This window comes from Sceloporus undulatus, chromosome 1 (genome assembly GCF_019175285.1).
Source record: "Sceloporus undulatus isolate JIND9_A2432 ecotype Alabama chromosome 1, SceUnd_v1.1, whole genome shotgun sequence".
Classification (NCBI taxonomy): Eukaryota; Metazoa; Chordata; class Lepidosauria; order Squamata; family Phrynosomatidae; genus Sceloporus; species Sceloporus undulatus.
This window is the reverse complement of record NC_056522.1, coordinates 46,997,982-47,010,657: the sequence shown is the minus strand read 5'-3', so window position 1 is coordinate 47,010,657 and position 12,676 is coordinate 46,997,982. Positions and strand designations below refer to the sequence as shown.

The 12,676-nt window shown below is 40.7% G+C and overlaps 1 protein-coding gene across 2 annotated transcripts in view; it reads left to right on the top strand.

The window, feature by feature from the left end:
• Positions 1–12,676, top strand: part of LCLAT1 (lysocardiolipin acyltransferase 1) — a 110,221-nt gene that overhangs the window by 1,033 nt on the left and 96,512 nt on the right. The gene's annotated exons all lie outside the window — the stretch shown is intronic.

Sequence of the window (12,676 nt, the reverse complement as noted above, 5' to 3'; positions counted from 1 at the left end):
TGTTCACCTGTATGAATGTGTTAAAGGGATCTAGGAGTCCAAGTAGATCACAAGTTGAACATGAGTCAACAGTGTGATGCGGCAGCTAAAAAGGCCAATGCTATTTTAGGCTGCATCAATAGAAGTATAGTGTCTAGATCAAGAGAAGTAATAGTCCCACTGTATTCTGCTCTGTTCAGGCCCCACCTAGAATATTGTGTCCAGTTCTGGGCACCACAATTCAGAAAGGACATTGAGAAACTGGAGCGTGTCCAAAGGAGGGTCTGGAAACCTTGCCCTATGAGGAACGACTTAGGGAGCTGGGGATGTTTAGCCTGGACAAAATAAGATTAAGAGATGATATGATTGTTCCCATTGAGGAGGGAACAAGCTTGTTTTCTGCTGCTCCAGAGAACAGAACAATGGATGCAAACTGCAGGAAAAGAGATTCCACCTCAACATTAGGAGGACCTTCCTGACAGTAAGAGTCCCTGCATGGCAGAATGGGGTTGGACTGGATGGCCCTTCCAAGTCTATGATTCTATGCCACATTGTTTCTATTCCACTATATTTTTTTGTTACCGCTATACCACTATACAAATTGGTGGTCTGTATCCCGCCTATGGAACGGCCTGCAGGACGAGATCTGCCAAATTGCCATCTTAGACAGCTGTCAAGACAGATCTCTTCCGGCAGGCCTTTCCTGAATAAAAGCGCCCGGCCACAGAATGACTGCCCCCCACATCATGTATTATCCCACCGCTTGGTCCTCATTGTATTTTTTATTGTGTTTTTACTAGATATTTTAATTGTAACATGTTTAATCCTGTTTTAAGGGGGGGAATTTGGGACATAATGTTGTAAATGTGGATATTTTAATATCTTGTGAGACACTTTGATTTTCTCATCACAAAAGTGGGATAAAAATAAAAGTTTTATTTATTACTTATTTAGGAATCTCTAGGCCCTCCAGAGCGACTCTGTGGTCAATATCTGCCAGACATTGGAGTTTATCACACGGGAGGAATTTGTCTTAATTTCAAATGAAAAGAAAGTGGGGCCAGAACGCATTCACATGAATTTGCTAGTTCTGAGAATTTACGTGAATTCGAATTGCATTCGAACTGACTTCCCATTGCCCAAAAATAGCTTCCCATTGCCCAAAATTGCGTATGGTAGTCTATCACGCAATAACGTTAAACCCCATGATTGCGTTTGGATTGCCATTGGATTATACTTCCAATTTCCCTTGTCTGATAAACTCCATTGATCCTAGATTTGTGCTGGAGGAGCTACAAATGCTCAGTGGAATGTTCTCTCTAGGAATCTATTGGTAGAGTTGTGCTAGAGGACCTTGATATTCCTGAAGAGAACATACTAATAAAATCTGTGAATAATCAAATCTGTAAAAGTCACAGACGCAAATGTGGAGGGACAAGTGTATTTCTGCAGTTTGTTTTGGAACATAGAAGTGTAAGCCCATGCTTCTTAGTCCTGAATTTTGGGAATTGTAGTTTTGTGAGACATGTAAACCTTCTCCATTAGAGTGCTGTTGCCACCAAAGACTACAAATCCCAAGATTCCATGGCAGTTAAAGCGAGGTCAAAGTGAATTATTTCTGAAGTGCTGATGCAACCTGAGTCTGGAATATCAGTATGCAAAGTGATCCTGTAATACCTTTGAGACTATCTAGTGCACAACACTGTAGCATAAGCTTTCATAGACTTGGGTACAAAACACACTGCAGAAACAATCCAGTTTGAGACTGCTTTAACTGCCCTGGCTCTGTCAGAGAGTGCTGTTGCCACCACAGATTACAAATCCCAGGATTCTGTTGCATTGAGCCATGGCTGTGAAAACGAAGTTACACCGGATTACTTCTGTAGGGAGGATGCTGTGCAGCAACTGTAAGGTTAGTAGAGGGTTATCAGATGTCCTTGCTGCAAAGGAGGACAAGGTGCTGCAGAATGGAGGACATTCAAGAAAAAATATAGGATGCTAGAAAAGCATTCATGGAAATATAAACCCATGCTTCTTCGTCCTGCTCACAATGGAGGACTTTTGGGAATGAAATGAAGGACAGATGTCCTGGAAAAGGAGGACATGTCTGCTCACTACTCCTCCTGTCCTGGGATGTTTTTTCCTTCCTCACAACAGGAAGTGGGGGAAGCCAAGCCTAGCAACGGAGCAGTTTAGAAGGATGCACCACCACCAGCACTTCCTCCTCCTCCTCCAGTTTATTGTGGCACCAGACCTCTCTGAGGAGCTGAAATGTCTCACAACACTATAGTTCCCACAATTCCTTAGCATTGAGCCAGGGCATTGAGCCAGTAGTTTTGTGAGACATTTAGCCTTCTCTGTTAGAGAGCTCTGGTGCCACAATAGACTACAATTCCCAGGATTCCCTAGCATTGAGCCAGGGCAGTTAAACCAGTCTCAAAATGGATTATTTTTGCAATGTGTTTTGGACCTGAGACGAGGCTGAGATCATGTTCTCTGACATTCCTAGCACAGGCATAGGCAGCCATGTTAGTCTGGGAAATTACTATGCCAAGGGATCTTGTAGCACCCTTAAGGGTATCTGGAAAACATAAGCTGGGAACATGAGCTTTCCTAGACTTGAGTCTAACTTTCTCAGATAAATGAGGGTGATGGCCCAGGGACAGACTTATAGGATGGATCTTGTAGCACCTTAGAAACTAACTGGACGAAAGAAACTGGTAGCATGAGCTTTCCTATACTTTACTTCCTCAGAGGAATGGCATAGAGTTGAAAGTCCAGGGATAGACCTATAAGATGGATCTTGTAACACCTTTGAGACTAAGGTCCGATACAGAGCGTCCTAAAAAGATGCTCTGCCAGCACCTCCTTTTTCATCGGCGGGAAACCACAGCGGATAAGCTGCGCAGTTTCCCGCTGGCAGAAAAGGCACCCGCAAAAAGCGGGTTCTTTTTTGGCCCACTTGTGAAACCCAAGTGCACCAATGGCACACTCGTGACGTCACAAGTGCACCGTGACGTGTGGACGCTAAGCATCCATCACGTCAAAATGGCGACAACCATCTGTAGAGGGCACCACCATTTTGACATACGGAATATGTACTAGGGTTGCGGGGCATCTGTAAGTGACACCCCAAGACAACCCTTGCACGTCTGTAATGGGGCCTAACTGAAAGAAAGAAGCTGGTACCATCAACTTTCACTGTCCAGCTCTCAAATCCATACATAGTGGTGCGGAATACAGTGACTTGGAGTATCCTCACCTTAATGTTCAGAGTTATTTCTGTACACTTCATGATCTTGTCCAGTTCTTTCATAGCTGCCCTTCCCAATTCTAGTTTTCTGATCTCTTTTTTAATTTTTTTTAAATTTAATTCACACCATTAAAAGACAAACATCAAGGAGGACAAAAAAATTAAAAATATACATACAAAAACATAGATGTATATGTACATAATTAGCTTACTTGCTAATTAGCTTACTTGCTGTTCACCACTATGATCTTTGGAATAGCGGTATATAAATAAAACAAATTATTATTATTATTATTATTATTATTATTTACAGTAAACAACAAAAAACCTACCATAACAGTTTCTTGTAATTTTCATTGATTTGTTAAATCTTCCTTATCTTTACTGCTAAATCCATGTCCTTGAAGTTAAACATGATTCTCCTGATTCTGCAAACTAATTTAATAACAGTAAACCGTCTCTTTTTTAATTATTTTTTACAAACAAATTGATAAATGTATATTTAACTCTCTCTCTCTCTTATTTTGTTAATACTAAAACTGAAAAGTTGTCTATTAAAGAAAAGCATAAATTATTCATGTGTAATATCTTACAACCTTTTTACAGTATCTATGTTCTTATGTTTTCCTTGATTTCCCTTAGTTTTTTCTAATCTTTCTTTGTAATTTAAATTCCATCCTGAATTTTTCTCATATTCTATCAAGCGTTTCCAATCATTTTCTGCCTCTTTCGAGGGTTCGTTTTTCATTATTTTGGTGAGTATATCCATGTCCATGTTTTCTCTTAGTTTCACCAACCATTCCACATTAGTTGGTGTTTGTTTTTCCCCCAATATTTCGCGTAGAGAATTCTTGCGCATGTCGCCACATACAAAAGAATCTTTGTGAATTTCTCAATCTTTTTATTGAACATTTTTTTCAATATGGTAAAAATAATTCTGGTTTTAGTGGTATTTCTATTTGTAACATCTCAGTCATCATTTCTTGTATCTTCCTCCAATATTCTTTAGCCCAGTGATGGTGAACCTTTTAGAGGCCAAGTGCCCAAACTGCAACCCAAAACCCACTTATTTATTGCAAAGTGCCATGTCCCTCTGGCTTTCTAATAACAAACTCTGGTAAACTCTGTGCTGGGGTGACGGCACATGTGCCCACAGAGAGTCCTCTCAGTGCCACCACTGCCACGCGTACCATAGGTTCGCCATCACTGCTTTAGCCCTTTGGCACGTCCACCAACAATGGTAGAAGTTTCCTTCGATCTTATCACATTTCCAACAATTTAGCTTTCCAGTTTTGTAGATCAAGTTTATTTTTTGTTGGAGTCATATACCAACGATACATCATCTTGAAATAATTTTCTTTCACATTTTGGCATAAAGTGAATTTGTTGGTTTCTCTCCATGATTTTTCCCAAGTTTCTAGTTTTATTGTTCTTCCAATATCTGTTGCCCAACGTATCATTGAATGTTTGGCTACTTGTTCTAAGTCTAATTTTTTCAGTGTTTTGTAGAGTTTGGTGATGTGTGCTCCATCCTTATTAAAGAAGATATGGTCCAATTCACTTTTTCTTTTTGATATTCCAAATTCTTTATGATCTTTTTTAAACTGTATTGTCAGTTGGTTATATACGAACCAGTTTATATTTGATAATTCTTTCTGTAGTTGATTCATAGGTTTCATAGTATATTCATTGTCGCTCCCTTTGTTTAGTATATCTTTGTATCTTACCTACATCTCATTTTTGATTCTAGTTCTATATAAGTATACTTCTTGTGAGGATGTCCATGATGGTAGTTCTTTATAAAATTGGTTTTTTATCCTATTCCACACTTTAAACAGGGAGCATCTTACAAAATGATGGTCAAAGTTTTTGTCCATCTTCAGCTTGTTGTACCACATGTATCCATGGAATCTGTAACGCAAATTGTAACCTTCTGATTTCTTGACTGCAGTAATTGTTTCATGTCTTTGGCGTGTTACAGACCGCTGGATTGCGGCGGTCTGGCTCCACCTCCGCTTGCAGCATCCGGGAGCCGCAGCGGCTAAACCGCGCGGCTCCCAGACGTTCCGAGGAAGGAGTGCAGAAATCGCACTCCTTCCTGGGCCCCGGAAGAGACGCCGCGAGGCGCTAGTCGCGCACTCATGGCGCCACTTCTGGGCACGGCGTGCAGACGCATAGCGTCTGCTACGTCAATATGGCGGCGGCCGTGTGGAACGGCCGCCGCCATTTGTCACGGACTCTGTCTGTGATAGGGTTAGGGGCGTCTGGAAGAGACGCCCCTTTTTCAAACTGGGACGTCCTCAGGATGTCCCTAATGGCGGTCTGTAACCCGCCTTTGTTTCTTTTAGTGGTATGGTGTCATCTGTGTATCTTAGGTTGTTAATGTTCCTTCCTCTTCCTTCATGCCTGCCTCTGAATCGAAGTGGACTCTGCATAGGATGTTTGTTGCATACAGGTTGAATAGATAAAGTGATATATGCAGCCTTACTTAACCCCCTTGCTGATCGGGGAACCATTCTGTTTCTCATTATGTATGTACAGTCCTCCCTCTGTTCTCGTGGACTTGGGATCTGCATCCCTTGACTATCTGCGGGAGGTGAACGGAGGGGGTTAAAATAGGGCTTGAATATGCCATTTTCTGTTTTTGTAGGGGAAGATCCGGAATGGATCATCCGTGAAAACGGAGAGAGGACTGTATATGCAAATGTAGGTATTCCAAAATACTGTACCGAAAAAATCCAAATCACCTCAGGTCCCAAACATTTGGATAAGGTGGACTCAATACTGTGCCCCCCACCCCCAGTGTTCTGCAGCAGATTTTCCTTCTCACTGAAGCAAATTCCCACCATAGTCTAGATCGGCAGTTCGCAAACTTTGATCCTCTAGATGTTTTGGACTTCAAATCACAGAATTCTTGACTGTTGACCAATCTGACTGGGGCTTCTGGGAGTTGAAGTTCAAAACACTTGGAGAACCAGAGTTTGGGAAGCACTGGTCTAGATGAAATGAATCTGCCAGTCATTGGTGTGAAGTTGAACACTGTTTTGCTAGTCTTTCCATTAATCCGACTGAATTCAATTTCCAGTCCCAGCTAGAATAGCCCTATTAGCCCTATTGAATTATTTCCAATTCACTAAGGGATGATACAGACCACCCCTTTGCTCTGCTGTTTGGCGGCTTCAGAGTGCAACATTTTGATGCTGCGCACACAAGCCACCCAGAAACCAACTTCTGGCTTCCCACACGTGAGCCAACTTCCAGGCATCGGTGGTTACATGCCACAAGTCCCCAACTTGCTGGGAAGCCGCTGCAGGGCTGTGGAAGAGCCACTAAAGGTGTTTTTTGTGGTTTTTTTGTAGCTGAAAAAGGAACAGTTGAAGACTGTTCCTTTTTTGGCCGGTGTCGCAGCAGGTTGGCGATGGCTGGATTGCCATATGTCAGGAATGCTTTGATTGTGTATTCCTTCATGGGAAGGAGCTAGACTTTATGGCCTTTGTAGTCTCATCCAACTTTTATGATTTTGTCTCCACCCTTTTCTTCTTGTTCTCTGTCTAGCTATAACATTTTTTTAGCAGTATTGACACTTGGATGATGGTGAGGGGGAACTGAAAAAAATCCCTATTCCCAGCATGTTCAAAAAGCACAAATCTATAAATGTGCCCACCTGAATGAAAATCATAAGAAAAGTGGGGGCTGGTGAAAGAAAGAAAAAAAAAATCATCCCTGGATGTATTTTAGAAGAAGCTTTCAAGTGATCTCTAAAAAGCTGAAAATGTTTTTGTTTACTTACAGAAATCTTCTTTGACCTGGTTATTTCATTTCACATGTGTATATGAATAGTTTTCTGAGACATGTTGAACTGCTCTTTTTTCTGGTGTTGGAAGCTATTCCTATGCTATTTATATCTCTGTAACCAAACTTTCTGTTAAAGAAATACAGACCTCTTCATGGATCCTTTATCCATGGATTCATCTACCCACGGCTTGAAAATATTTTTAAAAATATATATAAATTCCCAAAAGCAAACCTTGATTTACCATTTTATATAAGGGATACCATATTACTTACTTTGTATTTAATGGGACTTGAGCATCCAGAGATTTTGGTATCCATGAGGGGTCCTGGAACCAAACCCCAGTGGATACCAAGGGGCCACTGTAATCTCCAGGAACTCACCTGTGTTCTTAACTGAGTTATACAGGTAGTAGTAGTAGAAGTACAGTGGCAGTAGTGATTGGAAAGAGGTCTATATGTGGGCATATATTTGGCTTACCTGAAGATTCAAGGTGTTTGTTGCTGATAAATGGATTTGTGAGTACTCCATTGATTTTTCACATGTGTATATACTTGAATATATACTAGCATGGCATAGTGGTTTGAGTGTTGGACGATGACTGGAGACCAGGGTTTGATTCCCACGCTCAGCCATGAAACCCACTGCAAGTCACATGCTCTCAGCCTCAGAGGAAGGCAGTGACAAACCTCGTCTCAACAAATCCTGCCAGGAAAACCTCATGTATAAGTCGGAATTGCCTTGAGGGCACACAACAAAATACAGTGGGCCTTGTCTTCAGGAATCCCTGTGGTTACCAAAATTTGTGGATGCTCAAATCCCATTAAATACAGTGACATAGTGAAATGGTGTCCCTTATATAAGAAATGCAAATGTTTTCTATTATCATTAAGTCTTTAATATTTTTAATAGCTTCCTTGGAATAGAGTCTAAATGCATGTGAGGAAGTAGACTAAATATGGAAACCCTAATGCTACAACTTATTTTTTATTTATTTTTTGAATATTTTATAGCTGTGGATGGTTGAATCTGTGGATACAGATGACCAACTGAAAAGGTGCAAGGGAGAAATCATATAAACAAGATTGGGAAACTGACTTGAAACCTTTCTTGGGTATCTTGAAAATAACAGTTTGTCAGTTGAACTGTAATAGCAAACTGTTATTTTAGTAAAACCAGCAGTTATCCATTAAACAAAAAATACAGTGCTACAAGAGGGTGTCGAGCTCTAAATCAGGCAGTTCTCCAAATGAGCTCTTACACAGAATAACTGTTGCATTTTATAATGAGATTTGAATTATACAGTGGACCCTTGTTATACGCTGGGGTTTGGTTTCAAGATCTGCCGTGTATAACAAAATCCGTGTATGCTCAAGTCCCATTACATATAATGACAAAGCAAGATGGTGTCCCTTATAAAAATGGAAAATCAAGGTAAATTTATACTTTTTTGGAACATTTTCAAACCGTGTATGCTTAAATCTGTGTATAAAAAATCCGTGTATAAGAAGGGCCGACTGTATGAACAGCAGTGCAAGATGACAGCATTTTAACATAGTAGAATGAACTGTATCATTCCAGAATGCAGTTGAAAACAGTGTGTAAAGAAAAAGATTACTTCCTGCCAGGTGAAGGGTAGGCACTAGCCTGGTCTAAAACATTTTTTTTCTTTCTTCTAATTCATATTGAGAGAGCATTCCAGAATATGTTTCACCCTGCAGTATGAATGAGGAATTATACTTTTGTAATGTATAGATTGGCTTTCACAAGGTCATTTAACAATGTAAAAATCTTAAATGGAGGAAGCAGATTTTATAAATAATTCTTCCAGTAAATGACTTCTTTCCATTATGCCACATTCTTGTAAATGTACATAGGAGGTAATAGGCCTAACAAAAATCTCTAATTAAGTTTGATGAACTCAGATTTCCAGTTTGGGCAGGTGCCTTTGAGCTGAGCTCATTGTTTTTCCTATGTGTTTAACACTCCAGATTCTCTAAAATTAAATAAATGCACTTACTTCTGAATGTGGAACAAGTGATGTCATAAATGTAGTTCTTGTGGAATGGAAGATATTGGCAACTTGTTGCTTCTCCACTGTTGAGAAAAATGTTGATTTACTAATTGTAGATTACGCTAGAATATGGATTTTTACCCTGCCTTTCTCCTGAGATGGGATCCGAGGCAGTTTACAAAAATATAAAACAATATTACATTAAAAATCCTAGTCTACAGAAGTTTTAAAAAACTAAATGCTTATATATAGAGAATCTTTGGCCTACTTCCCACTTACCTGTTAAACTGGGTTCCAAACCAAATATATGATTAGTTTGGCCCTGAATGTGGTTCCCACTATCTTTGCACTGGAACAAGGCTGATGCCGGAGAGGGGAAGGCCAGGCTGCGCAGTGGAGAGACTTGGGGGATGGAAGAGGCAGGCCAGGCCAGGAGGATGGAGGAGACATGCCGGGAAGAAGGCCGGGGACGGGAGGAGGCATGACTAGGGCAAAGAGCTGGGAAAAAGGCGCTGCCAGTGGAAGCCACTGGAAACCTCTCGAGAGCCACAAGGATTCCATTGCACTCCGACCCATAGTGATCCCCCACATACTGTATGACTTGGCCAAGTTTCTAGCCACACAGTTAAAACCCAAATAGGGCAAACCTCCCAGTACATCCGGGACTCAGCACACTTCATTGAAAAAGATTAACAACCTTGAACTCAAACCTGGAGACATACTAATCAGCTTCAATGTAGTCTCCTTGTTCACCAAAGTCCCCATAATGAACACTGTGGCACACATCCAACAATTTTTTCTGAAAGACATCTCAGCCCTGTTCAAACATTGCCTCACCACCAGCTACTTCCAGGGGGACAATGGATTCTATAAGCAGAGAGATGGGGTAGGCATGGGAAGCCCTCTGAGCCCTGTGATAGCTAACTTTTACATGGAACACTTTGAAAAGCAAGCCCTAGAAACAGCACCCCAAAAGCCCACAACATGGTTCTGATATATGAATGACACTTTCGCCATCTGGAACCACGGAGAAGAAGATCTGACTGTATTTCTGAACCATCTGAACAACATCCACCCAAACATCCAATTCACAGTGGAAAAAGGAAAGGAGCATTGCCATTACAGTGGTACCCCGGGTTACGAAATTAATTCGTTCCGCGGTTAATTTCGTAACCCGAAATACCTTCGTAAGCCGAATTCCCATAGGCGCTAATGGAAAAATAGCTCTCTGCTGCCCTCCGGTGGCGGAAAATAGCGCCGCGGTTTTTTCGTAACCCGAAGAAACCTTCGTAAGCCGAAGCAATAAATCCCTATGGGATTTTTTCGTATCCCGAAAAATTCGTAACCCGGCGCATTCGTATCCCGGGGTACCACTGTATTGGATATCCTGGTCATCCGCAAACCAAACCAACGTTTGGGCCACACGGTATACAGAAAACCTACACATACGGGCAGATACCTACACAAGAACTCCAACCATTACCCAGGACAAAAAAGAAGCACATTAAAAACATTTGTAGACCAGGCAAAAAGGATCTGTGACCCCACTTCCTGAAACATGAATTGCAGTACCTGGCCTGGGCTCTACAAGCTAATGGTTTTTCCAGCTCAGAAATCAGAAGGTCTGTCAGACCCAGAAAAATCCAGAGGAGTGAAGACAAACAACCACACAAAGGGAAGATATTTTTTCCATACATCAAAGGAGTCACAGACACAATAGGGAAACTGGTGAGGAAACACAACCTCCAGACGATCTATAAACCGACCAAGAAAATCCAGCAAATGCTGCACTCAGCCAAGGACATAGCCACAGGAGTTTACTGCATACCATGCAGCTATGAACAAGTCTACATAGGGACCACCAAACGCAGTGTCCAAACACAAATCAAGAACATGAGAGACACTGCAGACTGAATCAGCCAGAAAAATCAGCAGTAGTAGAACATGTTATAAACCATCCTGGGCATAAAATGCTGTTTCAAAACACTGAAATTCTGGACCCTGCCAACCACTATCAGGTCAGAATGCACATTGAAATCCACAAACACCTGGAGAGCTTCAATAGCAAAGAAGAAATCCTTAAAGTACAGGTACAAACTTTTGCTACTCACCTTTAAAGCCCTGCATGGGCTGGCCCCTCTTTATTTAACTGATCTTCTCTCTCCCTACATCCCTACTCGCACTCTCCGCTCTGGTAGCCAAAATCTCCTCTCTCAACCCAGGATCTTCTCTGCCCTGTCCCGGATCCGTCCCTTCTCTCTAGCTGCCCCTCATTCCTGGAACCTTCTTCCTCTGCATGCACGGCTCATCACTTCCCTAACCAGCTTTAAAGCTGAGCTGAAAACCATATTGTTTAGGGAAGCGTTCTCAGGGAATTTGTGATTGTTATCTGGCTGTCTGACAATATTTGATGTGATGTGATTTGTTTGATATTTGATGTTTTTAATCTGTTTTTTCCTTTCTATATGGTAATTTTATCTATTCCTCTTTTAATTGTTATTATCTTAGAATGTATGCCTTGGGCAGGCTTTTATTTACTCCTAATTTTACCGACTTTGTACAGCGCTGTGTATAATTACAGCGCTATAGAAATAAAGTTTAATAATAATAATAAATAATAATAAAGTAAACAGTTTGACTACCAGTCCTGAAAAACACCAAAATTAAGACCCAGCAAAATGCAAATGAAAACCACACAGGATCAAGGTTTTTTCCCAGCAGACAATGGGATCACTAATTAAGCAGACTCAGATCTGCTTTGTATATCCTCCCGTCCTGAGCTCTTGCCATTCAACAACAGAACAATACACAGATTAACCTGTAAATCAATCCTCCCAACCTAGAGTCACACAGCCTTCTATTCTTAGCCAAGAACGTTTAAAATTAACTGACAAATAAAACAATCAATCAATCAATCAATATATATATATATATCCCCCACTTACTTTCATTCCAGCATTCTCTGAAGATGCCAGCCACAGATGCTGGCGAAACATCAGGAATCAGCTCTTCTAGTACCTGGCCACATAGCCTGACAAACTCACAACAGACTATAGAGTTATGGTACCATTGATACTAGAGGTAATATATAATGATAGCATATTCCATAGTTTTATGTCCTGCATCTGCCATTTTTTACTTTAATCAGAAAACTCAGGATGCTAATAGGAGAGGGAGATTTTTTTTTTTTTTTTAGAAAACTCCCTTTTTAGATTAATCAAGTCAGGTGGTAAGACATAGACAAGGGGAACAGCAGTGATGGAGTGTGTGGTCTTGTTCATTCTTAACTGCTGAAGTGTGTGGCTTAGCAAGCTGGGAACTGAGTATGTGAACTTGACTGTGATGGATAGATCTGAAGAGCTGGTGACATTGTTTTCAGAAAGATGTAATCAATAAATCATTTAGAAGAGTTTGTGAATAGTTGTAAATTAGGGATTCTATAGCTATTTGGATTCCTGTGTAGACTTATAACTTTGATCCCTTTGTGAAATTTGGCTTGGAGATAGTTTTGTATATTTTTGTGTGTATTGTATGTTTATTATAAAAATAAACTTTGTAATAAAAAAAGCAACTGTTTTGGAAAGTAGTCCTCTATTCTTAGCCAAGAACGTTTAAAATTAACTGACAAATAAAACAA